Source organism: Giraffa tippelskirchi, chromosome 8 (genome assembly GCF_054371585.1).
Source record: "Giraffa tippelskirchi isolate mGirTip1 chromosome 8, T2T-mGirTip1v1.2.pri, whole genome shotgun sequence".
Taxonomy (NCBI): Eukaryota; Metazoa; Chordata; class Mammalia; order Artiodactyla; family Giraffidae; genus Giraffa; species Giraffa tippelskirchi.
The window spans coordinates 160,598,100-160,615,434 of NC_137282.1; the positions used below are offsets into that span (position 1 = coordinate 160,598,100).

The 17,335-nt window shown below is 50.0% G+C and overlaps 1 protein-coding gene and 1 long non-coding RNA gene across 7 annotated transcripts in view; one reads left to right on the top strand and one right to left on the bottom strand.

The window, feature by feature from the left end:
• RREB1 (ras responsive element binding protein 1) overlaps positions 1 to 17,335 on the bottom strand; it is a 121,770-nt gene that overhangs the window by 67,063 nt on the left and 37,372 nt on the right. The gene's annotated exons all lie outside the window — the stretch shown is intronic.
• LOC145518796 (uncharacterized) lies at positions 7,880 to 16,952 on the top strand. Its single transcript, XR_014063299.1, has 3 exons — positions 7,880 to 7,979; positions 9,946 to 10,034; positions 13,019 to 16,952. It is a non-coding gene; the product is annotated as an uncharacterized LOC145518796 (long non-coding RNA).

The window sequence follows — 17,335 nt, forward strand, 5'->3', positions numbered from 1 at the left end:
GTCCACGCTAGAAGGAGCCGTCCTGTGGGACCCACGAGCCTTTCTGCATCCCTCCATGGGGCCTTTCCTGTGAGGAGAGGGCTCCTCTCCTGTGCCCCCCCACCCCCACATGCAGGATACTCTCACTGCTGCCAGAGCCGAGATGGGCACCGCCACTGCGCGGCAGCCACTCGCTCCCAGGGGCCTGTCTCCGGGGAGGGCCTGGCGGCCCTTGGGCACAGCTCTGTCCCTCTCCCCAGGTGAGCCAGTCTTTTCTTGGCCTCCAGGATCTAGTATTTCATCACCTTCTTGCCCAACTTGGCAGAAACCTGTATGGCTCTCTGCTCCACAAGGAAGCTGCTGAGAAGGGAGGTGAGGGAGCCCTCAGGCTGAGCAGAGGGACAGAGGACCCGGAGCATGCTCACCTACCCCCGGGGCAGGACAAGGCAGGGTCTTCCCTAAGGCAGGAGACTGCTCACAAGAGTATCCGAAGGGGAGACCTGCAGGGGATAAGGTTTAGAAGCCTCCACCCCACCCACCACTCTTAGATCTGCTCTGATGGCTTATCAGGAAGGGTGGGGAGAGGCCTCCACAAGTTACCTTGGCTGAGGAATTTATAAAACAGAAAAGAAAGCTATTGCTAAAAGAGAAAATAGGATTTTAGAGTATGTCACAAGATAGTGTTTATCCAATGACCTGTGTTTCATAGGATCCCTTCTCTAATAACTATGGGGTATTATCTATTGTCTGACTGTCTTCAACCCCATGGAATGTATCAAGAGGCTCCTCTGTCCATGGGAGTCTCCAGGCAAGAATACTGGAGTGGGTTGTCATTTCCTTCTCCAAGGGATCTTTCCAACCCAGGGATCGAACCCAGGTTTCCTGCATTGCAGGCAGATTCTTCACTGTCTGAGGCAACAGGGAAGCTTTCCTAATAGAACTAGAAAAGATTAAGGACAAGCAGCAAGAAAATACAGAAGAACTATACAAAAAAGGTCTTAATGACCCAGATAACCATGATGGTGTGGTCACTCACCTAGAACCAGACATCCTGGAGTGTGAGGTCAAGTGGGTCTTAGGAAGCATTACTACAAAGCTAGTAGAGGAAATGGAATTCTAGCTGAGCTATTTCAAATCCTAAAAGATGATGCTGTTAAAGTGCCGCACTCAGTATGTTAGCAAATTTGGAAAACTGAGCAGTGGCCACAGGACTGGAAAAGATCAGTTTGCATTCCAATCCCAAAGAAAAACAATGCCAAAGAACGTTCAAACTACCAGACAACTGTGCTCGTTTCACACGCTAGTAAGGTTATGGTCAAAATCCTTCAACAGGCTTCAGTAGTGCGGAAGCTGAGAACTTCCAGATGTTCAAGCTGGATTTAGAAAAGGCAGAGGAAGCAGAGATCAGACTGCCAACATCTGCTGGATCATAAGAGAAAACAAGGGAATTCCAGAAAAACATCTTCTGCTTCACTGACTGAGAAAGCCTTTGACTCCGTGGATCACAACAAACTGTGGAAAGTTCTTAAAGAGATGGGAATACCAGACCACCTGACCTGCCTCCTGAGAGATCTGTATGCAGATCAAGAAGCAACAGTTAGAACCTTATATGGAACAACTGACTGGTTCAAAATTAGGAAAGGAGCAAAACAAGACTGTATACTGTCACTCTATTTCTTTAACTTACTTGCAGAGTACATCGTGAGAAATGCTGGATGGATGAATCCCAAGCTGGAATCTAGATTGTCAGGAGAAATATCAACAACCTCAGACACAACTAAGTGAGTACACATGCACACCGCTTGACAAACCTAGACAGCATATTGAAAAGACGTCATTTTCTCGACAAAGGTCCCTACAGTCTAAGCTATGGTTTTTCCAGTAGTCATGTACAGATGTGATAGTTGGGACCATAAAGAAGGCTGAGCGACAAAGACTTGATGCTTTCGAACTGTGGTGCTGGAAGAGTCCCTTGGACTGCAAGGAGATCAAACCAGTCGATCCTACAGGAAATCAACCCTGAATATTCATTGGAAGGACTGGTGCTGAATCTGAAGCTCCGATACTTTGGCCTCATGATATGAAGAGCTGACTCATTGGGAAAGACTCTGATGCTGGGAAAGATTGAAGGCAAAAGAAGAGGGCGGCAGAGGATGAGATGGTTAGATGGCATCACAGACTCAATGGACATGAATTTGAGCAAACTCCGGGAGGCAGTGAAGGACAGGGAAGCCTGGCGTGGGGCAGTCCATTGGGTCGCACAAAGTCTTAGTGACTTTGCAACTAAACAACAAGAACAACATTATGTACTGGGGCATAAACTCTGGGCCAGAAACCGTGGTAGGTACTTTGCACATCTTTAATCCGTCCCCAAGCTGTATCAGGTAATGAATGCTCTGCAGGGACAGGGCCAGGATTCTAGACCAGTTGTCTGACTCTGAAATTCTTGCACTTTCTGATGCCACAAAAAGTATCATGGAAAAGTCATTTGGAGAAGGTGATTAGCAAACTAGAGTACTGGGAAACCAAGTGAAGGGGGAAAATCGTTGAAGGAACTGGAGACGTCTGAAGGCCTGGCACATAGGAGAGGCACACACTCTACCCCTGTGTCCACCACAACAGGAACTTGGTCTGGGTGGGAGGCACAGAAGAGCTGGTTGGAACTCCATCATTCTTTATACCAGGGCTTTGAACAACCAGAGCTGCCCACAGATGGAAAAAAGAGGCCTCGTAAAGTCACGAGCTTGCTGTCTCTGGAAGTAATCAAGCAGAGGGTGGATAACCACAACCCAGTCCTGTAGGGGGGCAGGAGACCAAGTCAGATGAGGCTTCTGACTTCTACATTCAGTGCTTCCAAGAGGACAGCCCCCTTTTCATCCCACTGTGAGGCACAGAAGGACGCACTGCAGCGCACACAGCACACGCTGTGCAGCCCCTAGCCCTGCCCTGGACACGGCCTGCCACCAGTGGAGCAACTGCAACCCCCTGAGCTACCGTTCTCTCATCTGGAAAACGCAGCCAGTGATACGAGGCCTCCATCCCTTACAGAAATCGGTCAGAGGAATATTAACTAAAACACTTTACAAACAGCACGGCACCTCCTATGAGCTACTAACGGCGCCTCCAACACTCCAGGTTGGCTGGGCCTGGGCTGGCCCTCCCCAGCCCCTCCACCACCTGTGGTGGCCGTGCCCTCTTGGATTGCCGACACTTGGCGGGCAAGGCCCGGTTTGCTGATCTTAAAAAAAAAAATTCTGCTCCAGCCCCTAAGTTTAACAATGAAATATAAATATAATTTAGCTTATCACAAATGCAACCCCATCCACAATTAGGAGTGGAACAGCTGCTGCCAGCTCGCGGGGCTGTGTGGCCAGCAGGAAATAAAACGCCTCCGGCTTCAGGTCGCCACTGAAACAAATCCTGGCTGGCCTCACATATGCTTAATCGGGGAAGTCTGCGCCCGGCTCTGCCCACCCTGTCCTGCCTCTCCCCGTGCTGCTGCAGAGCCCGGCCTCGGGGCAGCTGACACCTAGCCTGCCACCTGCCCACCCGCCTCTCAGCAGCTGGGCAGGAGCGCCTGGGCTGCTCTGGACACTCCTCTGACAGGCGCCTTCAGTCACATTTACAGCCTGGGGAGGAAGCTGGGGTAAAGTTCAGAAGCAGTTTGCAGGGAGTTTTAGGCAATATCCTGCAACTCTTTCACAGGCCCCGAGCTGGGCGCTCCTCTCCCACAGGCTCGGTAAAGGGTCAAGCTTCAGAAACAGGATTCTCTGCTTCTCCCTGGAGGCGGAAGCAGCTGGAGGCGAGCTGAGCGCCCTGGGGCAGGTGGTTAACCCTGGATCTGACTACTGCACATTCCCAGAATTCGGGGGGCTCAGCACAACGCCCCTAAGAAGACCCGAGTGACTTTCTGGAAGAGACAAGTGTGGTTGGAAATGCTCAGGGGCAGCGGAGGTCACATCTCCTCCCTCTCCTGCCGGCTGGTGGCACAGCGGTCAGCTGGGGTCCTCGTCTCACAGTGGGTGAGGGCCGTTACAAGCCATCAGCTGAGAATGAATCCGACCCACAGAGCCCGGCACCCAGCGGCTCGAAGGGCTGCCCGCTGGGCCTCCTCACAGGCAGCCATTCTCCCTTCTATTTCGCCTCTAAGAAAATTATTCACTACTCTGTCTACGAAGAAAAACAAACACTCTTGAGATATATGAAGCTCATATGTGTTTATCACAGGCCAGCCAACCAAAAACACTAGCAAGCAAATGGTGTTTTTTCCCGCAAACTGAGCCAACCCCAAAGCTGCTCTGGGCAGGATAGGGGCCCATGGGGTGCGGTCCCCCTCCTCCAGCTCCCAGCTTTAAAGAGCTGCTGGGCAGAGGCACCTGGGGAGTCAGGAGGTGGTGAACCAGCAGGTGCTGGAGGAAGCCTGGGGCTCGCAGACCCTCTTAGTGCTTCTCCCCACAGCCAGGAGGGTGATTAGTTCACGACAACTGCACTTCCTGGGGTGTCTGCATGAACCCACACCAAGGGCTAAAGCCCTGGCCCCATGGGTCTGAGACAATCACAATGGCTTTGCATCTGCCTGAGCTCACGAGGGGCACTGCCCAGGCCCCAGCTCTTCAAGGTGGGGGTCACATTTCACAAGCCCCACCCTGAGAAAGCCACTACCCCTCTGCAAGCCCTTAGCCCTCCCCAAAGTGACAAGGGACAGGAAGGGACATCTCAAAGGGGAGAGCAACGCCTGTCAGACAGGTCTCCTCCCTTTGGCTCTGGGACCGGGCTGAGAACCCGGCCCGCCCCAGAGAACGCGCTGCGGAGAAGTCAAGGGCACGCTGTGGTCTCGAGCGCTCCCTTGGGGTCTGCTGTCTGCTCAGACCCGGTCCCTCCTGTGGGTCCCACATCTCCGCAGGGAAAACCTCCACCAGGAGTTGGAAACCCTGGCTAACGCCCACTTAACTTAAGCTGACGTGATTGTTACCAACACTACAGATGTAGGACCGCTGTGGCTGAAAAAGCCCAGCCTCTGCCGGTGTTCCCGTGACACAGATCTGATCGCATGTGTTCGGGAAACCCCGTCGGGCTCCTCCCGGAGAGCTCGCTAACACGCATGTGAGTGTACAGCTAAGGGTCTCCCGCGCACCCCTGCCTCGACTTGAGTGCCTGTGATAAAGGCCCCCTCGTGCTGCTCAGAAAGAACATCCCTGCTCTCCCCTTTTATCTTCCCTCAACAGTCTGCCAGCCAGCGATAGGAGGGGACTCGCCTCAACAGTCCCGGCTTTTTATCTCCCACTGACCTGCCCGCGCAACAAGACGAAGCCAGCGCTGGGTTTCCTGCAGCTTGCCGAGAGGGGCTCTTTGACTAGGTGAAAGTATGACTGGCCTCCAAAACCCTGGAACCGTCCCAAGCAACACCCATCCAACATCCATTTCAGTTCCAGCTTTAAAAGCCTCCGAGCGTGGGGGGCCTAGCCCTCCCCATGCCTGCGAGTGGGAGTGGTGGCCGCTTCCAAGGAGAACTTGCTTCCCAGGCTCACACACACATGTGCTTTCTGTCCACAGCTAAACTAAGGGCCTCTCTTCATCCAAGTCCAGAAAGCCCAGAAGTTAGCTACAGTAGCTCCAGTTAATGTCTGAGTTTACACTGCTATTATTAAAATAATTCAGGAGCATTTAATAACATCCCGTAATCACTGGAACGCAGGCAGCACACCACGTGCTTCCCGGCGTTAATAAGCAAGCAGCCCGGGACACCCAGACCTCTCCTCTGCAGAGCAAGGACAGGCCATGACCTTTGACGGCCTTCCCAGGCCTGACTCGCCTGTGAGACTCAAGTCTGCCAGGACGCCTGGGTGTTCCAAAGACTTCCACCTGCCCCATGCCCGAGAGTTCCTGTGAATTATCCAGGCCCAAACTCCACCTCTTATGAGAGAAGGCGGATGTGGGGCTGCGTGCCACTTCCAGGGTGGGAAGACCATAGGGCGTGCACCCTCCAGAACACAGAGGGCCCAGGCTCCCTGAGTTCAAGGCCAGGACTTCCACTTTCTTGGCGTCACACCAGCATGTGTGAAGTTAACAGGTTCTGAGGATGATAAGATCAGATGTTTGAATCGGTCCCCCAGAGTTCCTTTCTGGGATATGAGGAATCCTTCCAGAGCCAATTAAGAACAAAAGAAAAAACTTCCTGGCCTAATAAGCAAACACCCCCCAGCCCCTCCCGGTCTCCCGGTCTCGGAGGTGAGAGGGCTGGGTGGCAGAGCTGATGGGGCGGTGACACAGGCAAGGCCGTGGGGAACACGTGGCGAATGAGCGAGAGGCACGGTCGTGCATTAAGCCCTGACACCAGTCCTCGTGCCCACGCGCTACAGTGGAGCCGGCACTTTCAGGGTCGTTTTTTTTGAGGCCAGATAACAAGAGTGAAAATGTCTGCAGAGACCGGAGCGGCCGTGCCGCGCCCGGGGGGGCCCCTCTCCTGAGGCCACAGGACTGGGCTAGGTCGCCGGCCCAGCTGAGGACAGGAGCCAGCCCCACCAGCCAAACGGCAAGCGCTCCACATCCTCAATTTCCTCCCAGCCATGAAGTCAGGAACAACCTGTACAGACAAAGAAAATAGAAAACTTGCGAAACAACGGCATCTACCGTGCTCCCTGAATATGCCCGAGGAAACTTTTTCAAAGCTCTGTTGAGATGCTTCATTACAGTTCTGGAAGGAAAACGCAGTCCACTGCACCCAGGCACGCACATGTTCACACAAACCCGATTTCATGCTCTGCCGGCCCCACAAGGAAAATGCACAAGTCAAAATATAACTCAAGAGAGTGAGCCCCTGGTTACTTAACAGATCGGAATTGTAACTGACACTTTTCCAAAACTATATGAGAGGCCAGGGACATCTTGGCAGGTTTCCAATCTGGAAACAGAATTTTCCTAAGGGGGGGTGGGGGGTGGGGAAAGGTCTAATAGATTATACAATTTGGTACCTGGCTGCAGTGAAAACGTTGTTCACAGGAAAGATGGGGAGGTTGGGGGGGCGGTGGGGGAGACCTCAGTGTCTCGTTATTCTTTGCAGCTCACCCCTAATGCTGTGCTGGAGCCAAAGCATAACCCTTTCAAGCCTTCACCCACGAGCACCTGCTAATTGTGGCGACGACTCTCTTCACTCTATCAGCCAAGAGCCCTGTAATGGGACTAGAGTTTGGGAGACAGATATGCAAAGTAATTCTAGTTCCGCCGGCCTTACGCCGAGATTTTCAAAGTACCGTGCAATTGGTGCCCGTCACACATTCTGTACAACTCAAATGCAGTCAGATATCCTCACTGACAACATGAGGCAAATGTTGTTTTAATTTTTTTAGCTTGAAGAAAGAGAAAACAAAGGGACACATTAATCCATCCGAGTTGCCAGGCCTTAAACTCTCGCACTTATCATTTCTATGTCCTCAGTCACCAAACAGGTTTCATTAAAAAAAAAAAAAAAGTGTCCTCAGTTTTCTGCAGTTGGGAGTTCCAGGCCCATCCTCGCTGCTTTCAGAGCTGAGGCCTGGCTAAGCGCACAGAAAACGTGCGTCCTTGTGGGGGTTAAAACGAGTTAGATGCTCTATACTATTTGTGTGCCCGAGATGTAGGGCAAGATGGGGTCGCACTGTGAAAACCTGAAATGGAATGGTGCTTGTTCTCACACATTAGTCTACTCAGGTTCCAGATGTGAGAACCCCTGAGAGCTGGGAGACAGGAGTAGACAAGATGCAGAGAGACCGATTTGCATCCCAGGGAAAATGGATTATGAGCTGAAAGCTGTAAAGGCTGCAGGGCTCTCCAGCGGTAAGTCATCAAGTGTGAGGGCAGTGGAGCAAAAGCAACACTGAACGTGTGGAAAGATCCAGCTTCCAGAAGACAGGGTGTTCCAGTTAGAAGGAAATGCACGAGGGAAGAGCATGGAGACCCCAGAGGAACTTGGAGGGCACCAGCTCCTACAGGCCTACATTTTCACGCCTCCCCTGCGAAATGAGGTAAGTTCAGACGATTTACTGAGATTCTCACAATGTTTAAATCTGTTTTGTTTTTTTTTTTAGGTTAAAATGCCCTCTTTTAAAAGGAAATGATAAAGACAGTAGATGGTTGAGACATTTTTTTTAATGCCCTTACTTGGCATAAGAAAAAAATGGCAATCCCCTGTGTAACTGCCAAAGCTCTGCCTTCAGTCTCTGCCCTGGCAAACAAAACCCTTGGGAGTCCTGGGGCTGCACCAGCCCACTGTGCAAAAGAGGAAGCGAGGAGGGCAAGCACAACCATGCTGGGGTCACGGCTCCAGCTCACAGCAGTGAACTTTACCCTGTGGCTGTGGGAACCCATTGAAGACCCCACCCCTCTTCTTTAAAAAAAAAAAACAAAACCAAAGAGAAACCTTTGGGATGAAATAATCATAACCATATTTTCAAAAACTCTTGGCAGCAGTTTTAAAAATTGATGATCAGAGCATATCACCCAGTCAGGAAGCTACTGCAATGCAGCCTAGGGACAGACCTGAGGAACGGGGGTGGGGGTGCCAGGAAAACATCCCCGAGGGACCTGACTGTGGGGAGTGAGGGCGAAGGTCAGGGAGCCACACGGCACTTAGCTTCACGCAGGAGAAACTCCCAGCACAGGAGAGAACAAAGAGAATACAGCAGGAAGGGACTGGTTACTGAGTAGCAGGATTAAGCAAGGGATTCTGTTTAAAAGAAAACCAAAGACTGTCCCTAGCCAGAAAGGAGCAGATGGAAAAAAGGAGAAGGTTCTGGAGGAGGTGAGCAAGGAGGGGAGGCGGGGAGGAAGGGGGGGCTGCCAGCCACAGGAAGATGAAACACTTGTGGGGAATGGAATACGTAACATATGCAACTATATACATGTAGGCATTCATTGTCAAACAGGCTGCTGGTGTGGGAAGGAGTGCTTCAAAAGCCTTCCCTTACACGTTACACAGAGAAGGCAATGGCACCCGACTCCAGTACTCTTGCCTGGAAAATCCCATGGACGGAGGAGCCTGGTGGGCTACAGTCCATGGGGTCGTTAAGAGTCGGACGACTGAGCGACTTCACTTTCACTTTTCCCTTTCATGCACTGGAGAAGGAAATGGCAACCCACTCCAGTATTCTTGCCTGGAGAATCCCAGGGACGGTGGAGCCTGGTGGGCTGCTGTCTATGGGCTCGCACAGAGTCGGACACGACTGAAGTGACTTAGCAGCAGCAGCACACGTTACAAGTCTACACAAAACTCTACCAAATATAAAACAAGAGACTGACAAGACCCATCCTTCTTTCTCTTTCAAAAAAGAGAAACATGTAAGACAAACATGTTAAGTGCTGGGTAGAATGTTTTATTGAATCAATATGGTCTAGAGCAGCGCTGTCCGAAGATGAAAAGAACGTTTTTTGCTGTCCAGTCTCATAGCCTTGAGCCATGCGAGGCCCATGAGCACATGACAGGAGGCTAATGTGACTAATGGACTAAACTGTAAATTTTCACTTCAGTTAAATTTAAAGGGCCACGTGTGGTTGGCAGGCTGTTGTACTGGACAGTGTAGGTCTGTGGTACTCTTTTTCCAGAAGCTTGAGTCCTTAGATTGGAGTCCTTAATTCATTCGCTTCCCAGGGTTTTCAAGCCCTAAGTGAAATCACTCAGTCATGTCTGACTCTTTGTGACCCCATGGACTGTAGCCCACCAGGCTCCTCTGTCCATGGGATTCTCCAGGCAAGAACAGTGGAGTGGGGTGCCATCCCCTCCTCCAGGGGATCTTCCTCGGTCTCTGACCCCTGGGTCTCTTGCAATGGATTGCAGGTGGATTCCTTACCATCTGAGCCACCAGAGAAGCCCTTTGAAGCCCTAAAGCAGGAATAAAGATGATCACGTATGGTTTTAACTGTCAGGCATGGGAGGGCAGTGAGCTGACCCCAGAAGTAACTTACTTTTTTACTATGATTCTTCATTCTCCCCAGGATTTATCAGAGTTTCAGTGTACAAAGGGAAATAACCCATGAAACCAACAATAGAAGGACATCTCCTAAGCCAGGCTGACTTCTTCTAGGTGAGTCACCAGCTCCCTGCCCCATCTACCCAAAACCTGCTCAGGCCTGGTCCCATCTCACATGTGAAGGTCAACGTGTGAAAACACGGGGAAATGTTTGTAAGTTAAACCAAGGTTAAAAAGCAACCCAGGACATTCAGGCATTCCATGTTACATTTACAGATAAAGTCTGGAAGAGGCAACCTGAAATGAGATGGTGTCATGGGACTAGAGTGATTCTTTTTTCAAAGAATAAATAAAAGTAAAATAAATAAAAGTATAATTTAATGTCACTATAAATTTGATTTTTAGAAAGTTTTTTTTTTTTTTTAAGATATAAGAAAGAAAGAAATACAACTGCATTCTTTTTAAGATGTGAAACTGTTCCCTCTCTTTCTCCCTTCCGATGTATCTTTAGTTGAAGCCCAGGGCCCAGCACAGAGTAGGCTTTTGTTTAGTTTATCCTAAAAATCCAGGCCTATTAGGGGCCACCTAGTAGGGGTGATGTGCTCAGGTGGATGAGCCCCGCTCTACAGGCAAGTGCAAGACTCATACCCTTGAAACGATGTAAAACTGATGTGGTGTCATTTGGGGCCAGTACGGGGAAGAGTCCATAAATTTGACCAGATTTTCAAACCTTCCTTTTTCCCCTGAAGATGAGATTAACCATGCAATTCATTTCAAATAGTGTCTGATACATGACAACTCAGTAAAAGTTATTGACATCAATTCCCCCAACAAGCTCCTAATGCTTGCTATGAACAGTTAAATTTTAGGACAGAATTCACCCTCCAGAAAGGAGATGTGGGGGAGGTCTTTATGAGCCCTCTCTGTGTCACTGTGTTTACGTGGTTTTGTTCTGTTTCTGTGATTCCAGAAATAACCGATGGAACCAAGTTAGTTTCCTGATGCCATTAGGTTAAAACAGTGCCTATTATCACCAACTCTAGGCCATCAAAGGCACTGAGGAGGTTTGTTCTAAGATCCACCTATAGGTGTAAATGTGGCCCAAGTACTAGCAATTCCTGGGAATCTCAAAGGAGTCCCAGAATAGAGGGTGGTCTTCTGGAGGATGTTTGTTTTGCAATTAACAAAAGGTAATGGGGGGTTAGTGAGCCTTTTAAATAGGAATCAAGAATTAAAACTGATTCCTTCTATGTAGTCCTTGCTTGAATTGCAATGCATAAATAAATTGGCTATAAAAGGGAGGATTATATCAGCTGTAAAATTTGAGTCACAACCAGGGGAAAGTGATCATGGTGAGTGTGATTAAAAGGTGGTGGTGGTTGGGGTGGGGGTGCTGGCTTGGTCCTTGTTTTCTTATGTCTGCTTTGAAGGTGAAAACTAACCAATTTTTTCTGGCTTCAAGCTGTCAGAGGTTAAAAAAAAACTTGTCTGTAAAAATAAACAAATGAGACCTGCAATCTCCCTTCAAAAGGTGGCGGGAAAAAATACTCCACCTAAGGCCCATAAATATTTCCTGATGATTGTTCCCTCAATTAGTAACTATCCATCTGCTATGAGACTGGGGAGGGCAGATGGGGGGACAGTGTGGGGAGGGGAGAAGAGGAGCTCTGGAGCTTAGCACATGGATGAGAAGAACAAAGAAGAGACCCTGAGAAGGTAAGAGAATTCAGAGTTGCCTGTGCAATACTCATTTTAAGTCCAGAAAAACCACTGGCTCGTCTAAGTGGAAGCGTGTCCAAGGTGGAAGAGAGGATGGGGGAGCTGATACCCAGAAAGGACCACGAGAAGGCTGGGAGCCGGGTCCTGCCTGTACAGGGTACCAGCGACGGTCCCAGGGAGCTGGGGAGGCCACACCGGGGCAGCAGCGGGTGTGGGCTTGGGGCTCGGGGCGTGCACGAGATGATGAGGTCAGAGTTTTAAGGAAACCTGTTTGAACACGGTATGGGACCGCAGGGGAGGGAGACCAGAGTGGAAATGGGAACAAAGGGAACAGAGAGGGAAAGATAAACCTGAATGCCTTTCAAAGAACTGCAGAGACCTGGAGGGCGCCTGGATCACACTGCAGAGCAGAGGGAGCTGAGCAGGAAGTCACTCTGGCCACAGGCTCAAACTTCCTGGAAGAAGTTTTCAACTGTTAAGTGGGCTGGGCTCAGTTATTTTTTAGACACTTGGCAAGTGAAGAAATGGAGTGGGTGAGAAGGGAGGGTCTTGGTACCAGGGTGAGAAATCAGGGCTCAGGAGTGCAGGTGGGATCCCCCCTCCACAGAGGAGGGAGGCCTGAGCCGGCTGAGCTGAAATTCAGAGACGGGAAGGTACAGGATGGGGCTTGAAGAACAGCCATTCTGAGCCATGGACACGGAACAGAACCACGGCTGGGAGGAACGAGGTTCCCAGGAGTGTGGAAGCGTCGGCAACGACAGGGCGTGGACTCTCCCCCCACCCCGAGGAGAGAGATCGGGGGGCTGAAGGAGGTGCAGAGGTTGAGGGTCCTAACCTTGAGCACGGAGTGGCACTCGGACACTCTGCGGATTAGTAATCTCAAGAAAACAGGCAGCGGGCCATATGCTGCAAGGAGGAGGAAGAGAAAAGGGGAACTGGTAGCTTCAGGAGCAAGGACCCCAGATAGGTGGTGAGAGGGAGCACAGTGGCTGAACGGGGCTGGGGGGGATGGGGGTGCTCTTAGCTTAGGTCTTTACAACCACGTGACCGCAAGAATGGGCCCAGGAGAGGGGCCGGGGGCCCTCTGGAGCCCGCTCCTCCCACTCAGGGTGAGTCCGGCATTCTGTTTCTTGCTCTGGATAGCGGGCTAAGGGGAAGGGAGAAAACTTCACGGGCTGCATCTTTCATTCCTGCTGCTTGCGGCAAGCCTGTTGCGTTTCTTCCGGCAGGTGCCTGATTCACACAAGTAGCTGCTCCCCTCACCAGTAAACGAGTGTATGCCATCTACAAACAGCAAGGGCGCCAGGTCTGCAAGTGGAGAGAAACCTCCAAATGCCCAATCCACTCCAAATGGCTTTCATGGTGTTTTTTTTCACTAGGGCTGAACTTTGCGACTCTCACCCAGATGCGTCTCAGTGTGGAATGCAGCCGGGAACCGCTGGGGACCCAGGAGTCAGCCGTTCTTGAGAGGCACGCGGCCCACCCTGAGCATGGGCACCGCATCCCGAGGTCAGCCGGTCCCAGCGGATCTGCGTGCAGGGGCCGGTGATTCAATTAGTGTGACTTCAGTTGTTATTTTTCAGGTCAGTTCTCTCTCCTTTTGTTTAGACCTGACTCACGATTAACTTCAATTATCTACACCTCTGCTAGAGCACCTCAACAAATTAAACCTGCTGAAAGTGATGAAGGAGAGGAAGGACCTGGGTCTCTGGAGAAACACACAAATGGTCTCCTCCCTCCCCCGCCATCATCTCAGTTCTCTTAAATTACTCAACTAAACAAGCCAACTGTTTCTCACAGGAAAACTCGAGACTCTGAGTCTGAATGTGAAAACCCCGTGGTTAAGCCCTGGCTTGCAGAAAACTAAAAACTTCAGTGACTCTGGAATGAGATGTTATGTTCAGAGCTATACGAAGCGCTGCAGCTGTTCTCAGCCAACATGGAAACCGAAAGGGGTGATGCTATCTTTATCCTCTACCTACGGCCAAGCTGATCCCATCCCGGGCAGGAGTCGGCTTAGTTCTAGGGCTGCTGAGCCCCAGAGACAAGAAGGGAAAGGAAAGCAGGGGCTGGCAGGGCACACCTCAGCAACAACACACAACAGACCCACCAGGAAGAAAGAAAATACAGTTAATCATTAAAAATCTGAAAAGGATGCAAGGAAACGGAACCGCCTGAAAAGCTGTTCTAAATGCCATTTGGAAAATCTGCTTCAATCGGGTCAAAATTCAAAAGACTGGATCGCATCTAACTTGACCTGAATTTCCCAAGTGGAAAGAGAACTTTTATCCATTTTCTTGGAGAAAAAAAAACACACTTCCCTATGCAAACTCAGACAGTGTCTTCAGACCCCCTCATGGAGTCAGGCCCTAGATGAGCATCTCAGAGAGGGCAGATGATGACGGAACATGAGCACAATCAGGAGGGAAGGCGCTAGGAACAGGGCTTCTTCATCCCAGCCCGGAGCTGACACATAGGCTGACTGAAGAGCACATTCCCTGGTGCGATGGCATCGCCTCACTCTGAGCAAACATCTCCCCCCAGCCACTCTGCTCTGCCTGTAAGAGCCTCAGGCTGCAGGCCGCCCAGGCTTCAATGACTGGGGACCGCTGCTCCTGGCTGCGCACCCCCAGCCCATGGCTGTTGGCAACACAAACCACCAACGAATGAAGCTGTGGTGAGGGGCTCCGCGCAGTGTGAACCGTCACCAACACACCACACGTCCTGCTCGCACCGCCAGCCTGTCTCCATTCAAGAAATGGCGACAAGACGACCGCGGGGTGGCCAGCAAGCAGGATGGCACAGGGGCTAAGGAGCGGACTCGGGAGCCACCACGTTGCCCCGGTTCCTAACCAGTCTCTCCCACTTGCCTGCTGTGGCGGAACCACCCTCAGCTGCAGAACCTCTCTCGGCCTCAGACGACAGTAACACCGATTTCACGTGGTGGCTGCGAGACACAGGAGTTACCTCGGCAAAGTGCTTCAACAGAGTCTGAAGACTTCCCTGGTGGTTCAGTGGTTAAAAGACTCTGTGCTCCCAATGCATGGGGCATGGGTTCAATCCCTGGTCAGGGAACTATGATCCTGCATGCTGCACCATGTGGCCAAAAAAATTAAAAAATACACACAGTCTGGGAAGGAGAGCACCAATTCCCACCTGCGCATCAGGACTTCAGGGCTGATTTGCTAACTAGCAGTCCAACAGGCCCCAAAGACATTCCGTTCACCCAGGGCCGTGCTTCTCAAACTTTAACACGCTTCCAGAGAGCACACTGGAACAGATCTGGGCCCCACCTCCCATTTCTCACTTGGAAGGTCTGGGGTGGGGCCTAAGAATCTGTGTTTCCAACAAGCTCCCAGGTGATGCTGCTGCTCTGAGCCTGACACTTTGAGAACCACGGCTCTGTGGACCAGTTGACTCCTTGTGTTCTATGCTTCAAGCCTAAACCTTAACCTGGTTTATTTATCTGCGCGGTGAGCCTGGATGAGATAACATTAAGGAGAGTGGCAAAGCGGTTTACTGTGTGGAGAAGGCCCAAGGGTTCTTGCACACTGCCCAGCACCCCTGCACCTCCACATGCGGCAGATGACAAGTTCTGGCCAACGGGCTGCGAGTAAAGATGACACACATCACTTCCAGGCTGAAGCTTTTAAAAGCACCTGCGTGGCCTGCTGGCTCTCTCTTTACAGTGGCGGCCTGGAAGCATGCACAGAGGCTGGGGGGGGTGTGTGTGTGTGTGCAGGACCCGGGGTTACTGCCTGGAAGGGAGCTACTCGAGAGAGCTGCTGGTCTGCAACAGACTTCGCCTGAAAAGCAATGGCATCTGACGCGCTGAGCCACTGAGGTTTTAAAATTTGTTTGATAGCTTTAGCTTAAGGCCACTGAAACAATTCCTATCACTGTTATAAAAAGGACCTTTACACCAGCCTTAAGTCTATTCTGTCAAACACAGATGTGATGTATCTTGTAACAAAACTGGTTAGCTAGGATTTCTACTCTCATTCACTTCATCAAATGAGTTTTTTCCCCCCACATCCCATTTTAGGGTCTGTTTTTCAACAGATATAAAACTTCTTCACTGCAGCATGATTATGTAACAGTTATCAACAATTTAGAACAATCTAAATACACTAAGAAGCACTGAAAATGTGAAAAATAAATACACCTGAAACCATGGTGTTTCACTGTACACCATGAAACTGTGTGTGTACGTGTGTACGCATACACACACACACACACACACACACACAAACCAACCAGAACCCCTGGACTCTAAAAGGCAGGCCAGAAGGAAAGGGTTTCAATTTTATTTATTAAATCATGAGCAAACTGATATCATATTTTGCCCTAGTAGGAAAAGGTAATCTCTTTAAGGTAAAAGCATCACCACTGAACCACAAAACTGCTCTTTAAAATAATAATAATAATATTTTCTAGTTAACCTAGAAAAATTTGCAACCTGACATCCAGGTTGAGCTGTCCACAGTATACTACCTTCCATTTTATGTGGAACAAAACAATAAGTCCCCCGCCTCCAAGAACCACATGGCCAAAACAAAATGTAATCTACAACAACCCATCAACTTAAACTAGAAAATTTATGAAATACACAAAATTGAAAGAATTGGGGAGAGAGAATTTTAAAATATGTGCTAGAACCACATACAGGTCCTTCTGGTCTGTGAAGCAAACAGCACTTGTCTGGAGGGCTCTCTGAGGAGGACTTCAGCTGAGTGGGGTCTATGACGTACCTCAGAGGTGGGGGGCTTTCTTGCTGGAATTCTCCCTAGTGGGAGAACAACCCCCTTGAACACACACACACATTTGGAAACCCAGCTCCTCGGGGGCTGCGGGGTGCTCTGCCCCACCGCGGGCACCGGCAGAACCGAGCTGAGATGAAGAGCCCTGCTGCCCTGGCCTCTCAAGCTCCTGGGTCCTTGAGCGCCTTGCGCTCTGGGTGTGTCACATTCCACCTCTTGAGGTGCTTCCACGTGGCCAAAAAGGAAAAAAAAAGGTAAACACTCGTACAATGCATCTGCTCATACTATTATAACTCAGCTGTAAAATCAAAGCTAAAAATAATAAGAAGGCCCAACATTAATTTCTCTAATATGTTTTATAGCTATTCGGCAACTGCTGGATTTTACTGGTGAGATTTTTTTTTTTTCTTTTTTCACTTACAGGAGACATGAAAAAGTCACCTTTAAGAAAAAAGAAAACCTGAAAATTTAAACATTCTATTTTTTTAAAAAAACTCACGTCTACCGTGAAGACAGTAGGCAGAACAATAAAGTCTCCATGTAAACCAGAAAACAGGGCTTACTTCTCTGCTTTTCATTAAGGAGCTAATAACCCTGGGGAACCTTCTCTTAGGATACAGGATAATAGGAATAATGTGCAATCAGATAATCGGTGGATCTATTAGTAATCACGGAACTAAAGAAATTCAGCAGCGCATCCTGCCAGGACCCTCCAGCAAGGCCCCTGAAAACGCCTCTTATTCAGCAAGTTAGCTGACAGTGCGTATCATGGCTGGTTCATGATGCATCCGCATGTCAGAGTCACTGTGTGTACAACTGCAAGAGACACATATTAGGAACGTCCGCGTTCAGAAAATGAAAGCCAGAGAAAAGCAATCTCATGTGATTTTTGCAGTCTAATTTGTTCAGTTTATTTCTTCCATAATCCTGTTCCTA